Source organism: Chionomys nivalis, chromosome 8 (genome assembly GCF_950005125.1).
Source record: "Chionomys nivalis chromosome 8, mChiNiv1.1, whole genome shotgun sequence".
Lineage (NCBI taxonomy): Eukaryota > Metazoa > Chordata > Mammalia > Rodentia > Cricetidae > Chionomys > Chionomys nivalis.
This window is the reverse complement of record NC_080093.1, coordinates 4780900-4786899: the sequence shown is the minus strand read 5'-3', so window position 1 is coordinate 4786899 and position 6000 is coordinate 4780900. Positions and strand designations below refer to the sequence as shown.

At 51.6% G+C, this 6000-nt stretch overlaps 1 protein-coding gene across 1 annotated transcript in view; it reads left to right on the top strand.

The window, feature by feature from the left end:
* Nucleotides 1-1614: 1614 nt before the first annotated feature.
* Casp7 (caspase 7) overlaps nucleotides 1615-6000 on the top strand; it is a 35065-nt gene continuing 30679 nt past the window's right edge. The window contains exon 1 of the mRNA XM_057778264.1: nucleotides 1615-1690. The gene's annotated coding sequence lies outside the window, so the exon portion shown is untranslated. The remainder of the gene's footprint in view (nucleotides 1691-6000) is intronic.

Here is a 6000-nt window from a genome sequence, read left to right as displayed (position 1 = left end):
GGGCAACTCAAAGCCTCATCACTGAATGAGCTCAGATGGACTGTTAAAGTCCCTTCCACACCTCAGAGCTAACCTGGAAAGTCTAGGTTTACACCTTGGATAAATCAGAATGTAGCTTCACTTAATGGAATTCTTCATTTTTCAAAGGATTGTCAGTTTAATTGTTTAAAAATGCAAATCATCTAAGTGTGAGCCATGGCTTACCACAACATTTACTTCAACAGTTCAGGGACACCAGCGTGCCCTACTTTTTATTCAATGCTGGTGTCCCTGAACTGTTGGTTTTGCCGGCGGTGGTGGCAAACGCCTTTAATCCGAGCTCTCGGGAGGCAGAGGCAGGCGGATCTCTGTGAGTTCGAGGCCTGCCTGGTCTACAAGAGCTAGTTCCAGGACAGGAACCAAAAAGCTACGGAGAAACCCTGTCTCGAAAATCAAAAAAAAAAAAAAAAAAAAAAAGAACTGTTGGTTTTAATTATTCCCTCACACTTGACTGGGGTGAGTCTTTCTTGACGTCCAGGAAGTGCCCATACCTGCTAAGATTTTTAGACATAGTGCTGAAACTCAGGCTCAAGAAGAAGAAGAAAAAAGCCCTGGTGATTCAAGAGACTTGCAGGTTCTAGAAGCAAGGATCTCTGGTATGCCTAAAACTGTCATTGCTTCAGTATGAATGTAGTTAATTTGCGGTTCTTAGGACCGCTGAGGGGAGTACTTGGAAGCCCGGGGTGTGTGTGTGTGTGTGTGTGTGTGTGTGTGTGTGTGTGTGTGTGTGGCGTGTGTGCGCGCACGTTGGAGGTGACATGAAGGAGGACCTGTGGAAACGCTGCTTCCTCATAGTGCCTGGAACAGGGCAGCACACACGAATGATTTTGGTGCCATATCCATGCAAGCCAGAGTTAGGAGGCGGAGACTTGCTTAAAGACAAAGTTACTGCCCTTAGCGTCCCCTCCCAAGCAACTTCTGAAAAGACGCCTGACCAAAGCTACAGTTGGTGCACGGTATCCTGTAGAGCTGATTGCGTTAAAGAGAAAATGACGAAACAGGAGCCCCGTCATTGAGGGGACGTCAAATCTTTGGGTCAATCTGCACTTCGACCATCTGCGCTACGTCAGGGACTGCGCGGCAGCGGGATCCTTGACTTCAACCGGTTTGCAAACTCGCACGCTCCCGGGTGAGTGCTGGGAACTTTGCGTAAGTAGCGCAGGTGAGACGGGGAGGGGAGGGGAATGGCTCCAACTCGCTGGGCCCCTCTACTGGGGGGGGCTTTGCGGAGAACTGGACCATGCACACAGTTTTTCTGAGCACGCGGCAGATTTGCGGAGGGTATTCTGAGGATCACTTTTCTGGCGGGCAGCTCCTTAGAGTCCGCGGCTGGCCAGTTCTGTAGAACCCTCTCGCTTCGTGCGGCGGAGAGGGTTGCCCGAACCTCACAGAGCGACCCCAAACCAGGCGGCGAGTCGAGGCAGCCTGCGCGCCCGGGCCGGAAAGGGCTTTCCCGTGGTGGGCGCGCTGTACCGCGCGCGTGGCCCGCTTTCCCCGAGTGGTGCGCGCAGCCCCGCCCGGCCCGCGTCTGCCTCTCCCGCTCCTCCCCCTCGAGCTCCTGGACTTTTACTTTCGCTTTCCGTAAAGCTGTCCTAGGCCCTCCCCGAGGATCGGACGCAGCCGTGGGCTCCCGCCGGCCACCGTGGGAACGGTAATTTGGGGCCCCCGTCGTGGCTTTCCCACCCCTCTTCCGCACCCGTGCGTCCCGGCCCGGGTTCCCCTCCCTCCCTCCTTCCCGTAAGCTCGCAGAGCATGGCGTTTAGGCAGGCTGGTGCTGAGGCTGGGGCTCTGCACGCCCCTTCATCGTTGGCTTTCCTCGGCTTGGTTCTCCCTGGACTTCCTAGCCGAGGGTTTCGCCACATCCGGTTACATCCGGGATATAACGGGGAAGGAAGAACGGGTGTAGGGCAGTAGAGACTGTCTGTCTTGCTTGGTCTCGGGAGGACTACCTCGTCAGACCGGCCGGGCTGCTTAAGCGCCTGCCACTTCTGTTCAATGAGAATCTTGGGCGGTCCTGGCTGACTTGTGCTCAGGGAAGGAGGGAGTTAGAGCGCACAGGTCTTTGACCAAGGCTAAAAGTACTCATGGGGGGGGGACCCTTGTATCAGAGCTCTTGTAGGAACTTTGAAGGTGGAAAACTGGCAGGCGACATTGAGCAGTGGGGCTCTAGGGGACACCCGACGTTTACCCCTTGGGCTTTGCGGTTTATGGGGAAGGAAGTTTGCTTGTAGATGTACGTGATGTTCCTGAAGTACTTTTCGAGACCTTATCTTGAACTGGATTTACTGTGAGGCTCGGATTTTCTGTTTACAGTCTTATTCTTCCTTCAGAGTTTGGCCAACCTGACCTTACACCCCCTTCCGTACTGTTAAAGCCTAACTTTATAATCTGCCACCGTGCAGCCTTAGGCAGGATGTGGGCAAAGTCTGGTTACCTCGCCAGGTGAACCTCTGGTGACACTGGTGTGGAGGGTGGCAGCTCTGGACTTGGAGCACTTAGGGAAGAATGTATCTGGGCAGGGGGTTTGTATGATGTGACTGTGCTCGGGAAAGAAGCCTGTTTCCTCAGTATCCTGACCCACCTCCGCGTGTCCACTCTGCTTTCTGCTGCTGGGATAAACACCATGACCAAAAGCAGCTTAGATAGGAAAAGGTGTATTTCATCTGACTGTTCCTGGAGGATATCTGGGCGGGAACCTGGAGGCGGGAAACTGTTTACTCATTCAGCTAGCTTTCTTACACAGTCCAGATCCAGCAGCCTAGGGATGGTGCCACCCACAGTGGGCTGGGCCTTCCAGGCAAGACAGACCCGCCCCCTCACCCCTCCCACACGCCCACACACCGAGATGGCCCCGGGCCAGTCTAATCTGGGCTGCTCCTCAAGAGAGATTTTCTTTTCCTGGTGACTCTAGATAGGTCACATTGACAATAAAAAGCTAGCCAGGAGCACTTTTGGGTCTGGGAGAGCACTTCAGCAGACCGCGTCCCAGCAACCAAAGGGCTTGCTAGTAGGAGCAACCCCGTGGTAAAACAGGAGTTTGGAGTAGCTGGGGAGTGGCCGGACGTATTCTTTTTTTAAGCATTTCATTTGTATTTTTTAATAATAAAGCTTGCCTGAAGATCAGAGAGTAAAACAACCCCGCTGGTCAGCCTTACAGAGCAGGCAGTGGTAACACACACCTTTAATCCTAGTAGCCACACTGGTTGCCATAGAAACTGGGTGGTGCATGCCTTTAATCCCAGTGGTGCACACCTTTATTCCCAGCCCTAGAGAGGATTATAAAACAGGAGGAGACAGTTCTCAGACACAGACTCATTCTGAGATTCCTGGAGGCAGGAGCTCCATTTCTGGCTGAGGTCTAGATAAGAGCCAGTGGCTGCCTGTGTTGCTTTTTGGATCTTCAGCTGGAACCCCAATATCTGTCACTGAGCTTTTATTAATTGTGCTTCAAGCAACCTCTTGAGAACTAACACGGGGTCCCATAAGAGCATCCATGAGTAGTGAGTGCCCTGCTGGTGGCTTCCTGCTGGATCCTATCTCTTAAGTCTCACCATCTTTAAGCATGTAGGGGACAAGCCTCCCACCGAAGGATTCCCTGAGGAACCAACTACACCCAAACCGTAACAACAAACATCACACATTTAAAGTCGTTTAAAGAGATATTTGTTTCTTGACAGTGGGCAAGCAATGTCCCTGTGATGATTGCTCTTTGCAGCCCCTGAAAAGGGAACAGGTACACAAAAGTAATGCTAGGACACCCCTCGGGCTTAGAACCAAGGTGGGATGGCTTTCTGGGAGGGCTTGAGGGTCAGACCAGGAGTCAAAATCAAGAGCTGCTCTCACCACGGGAATAAAGAAGCTACTGAGTGCTTAGCCTTACAGATCGAGGAGTCAGGTCCACTGCTGCTGCTGTAGGTTGTTAGCAGGGAGGCTGACGACTTAGATTCCTCCCTTAAGATGTGTTTTAGCTCATGGTTTTGGGCATCTCGGCGTCTGGTCTGCTTGCCCTGTTGCTATGGGCCTGTGGCAAGGCAGAGCATCCTGCTGACGAGAGTATGTGATAGGGTAAAGTTGGTCACTCCCTGGCAGCCAAGGAAATGCTTTAGGTCTTGTCTTAGTCAGTGTTCTGTGGCTGTGAGAAGACCATGCTACAGCAAAGGAAAGCATTTAATTGGGGCCCAGCTTATAGTTCAGAGGTTTAGTCCGTTGTCATCATGGGAGCAAGCGTGGTGGCATGCAGGCAGACATGGTGCTGGAGAGGTAGCTGAGAGTTCTACATCTGGACATCAGGCAGCAGGAAGGGAGTGAGAAGCTGGGCCTGGCTTGAGTACTCAAAACCCCAAAGCCCACCCCCAGTGACATACTTCCTCCAAGAAGGCCACACCCACTCTAATAAGACCACACCTAATCATGCCACTCCCCCTGAGCCTGTGGGGGCCATTTTCATTCAAACCACCACAGGCCTCCAACAGAAGGTGGTGTAGGCATTGCAGAGAACAAGTGGTAGAAGGGAGTCTCCTGCTGACCGTTTGCACATGGGTGTGAGGCCACAGTCAGGGTACCTAAGGAAAACTGACTCCCCCATCTAGCAGTCAGTAGATTCTCAGCTAGGCGTGGCTCCCTTCTTATGTCTTCAAGCCTGAGTTTCTCAGCTTTCTGTTGTTTGTGGTCTGCTCTCCGCTCCAGAGGCTCCAGCCCATGGTTAACTGGGCCTGTGGCTCTGAGACCTGTGCCTATATAACACATGCTGGCACATATTGGTCAGTTTTCCCTCAGTGACCAATACCTCAGAGGACAGCTTAAAGAGAGCTCCCTTTAGAGCAGTGGGTCTCAGTCTTCCTAATGCTGTGACCCTTTAATATAGCCTCTCATGTGGTGACCCCCCCAACCATACAATTATTTCATTGCTACTTCACAACTGTAATCTTGCTACTGTTATGAGTCATAGTGTAAACATCTGAGGGTTGTGACCCACAGGCAGAGAACCACTGCTTTAGAGTGGCTTTTGTCCCTTGGTTCAGAAGGCTCAGTCCACATGAGGCGGAGCACATGGAACAGGATTGCTACTTCAGTAAAGCTGCTCTCTTTGAAGCAACCGGAAAGTAAGGAGAAGGTGACAGGGAGGGTCCGGGCACACACTACCCTTTAAAGAAACAATCCCAGTGATCTAGTTCCTCCAGCAAGGCCCCGCCTCCGAAAGCTTCCGTCTCCCCACCAGCTGAGGACCAAGCCTTCATTCAACACATGAGTCTTGGAGGGAGCATTCCATTTTGAAGTCATGACAGTGGGGTATTCGCGGGCTTTAAAAGGGAAGAGGAAGTGGGTGGGTCTCTGTTTCCTCTGAGGACCCATGAGTGACTGGAGGGCTTCCCCTGGGGCCTCACTTTGGGTTGCAGGGCTTCCTGGCAGTAGTGCTAGAGGACTTTGGGGGAGGGGACACACCAGATCCAAACCAACCACGTCTTGTGCATTTTTTTTTTACTGAGTTAGTATTTATTATTCAGTCTTGTGGCTTCCTTCTTCTGTGTTTCAGGTGTTAACATTTTGGCAGATAATACATTTTCTTCACCCTTCCATTGCTGTTAAAATGTCTTGTTTTGTTCCATCCTTGTAGGGAGGGAACAGAAACTGCCCTCTTAGGTTCTCTGCTATGTACATCTGAGAATTTGATCTCTTGATGCTGGATCCCCATAGACACCTACACTTCCAGGCTGTATTCTGGTCTGTGGGGAGTGGCCAAAGTTGTCACTTCTAGAGCAGGATGAGAGCTGGAACCTACTCTTCTGTAGTCACAAGGACATTCATTCTCTCTCTCTCTCTCTGTCTCTCTCTCTGTCTCTCTCTCTCTCTCTCTCTTCCCTTCTCCCTTCCATACTCCTCACTATGTGGGTTTCCCCTCTGTGTGATGTGAATACCATTGGTTAATAAAGAAACTGTCGTGGGCCTGCACAGGGAATAGAG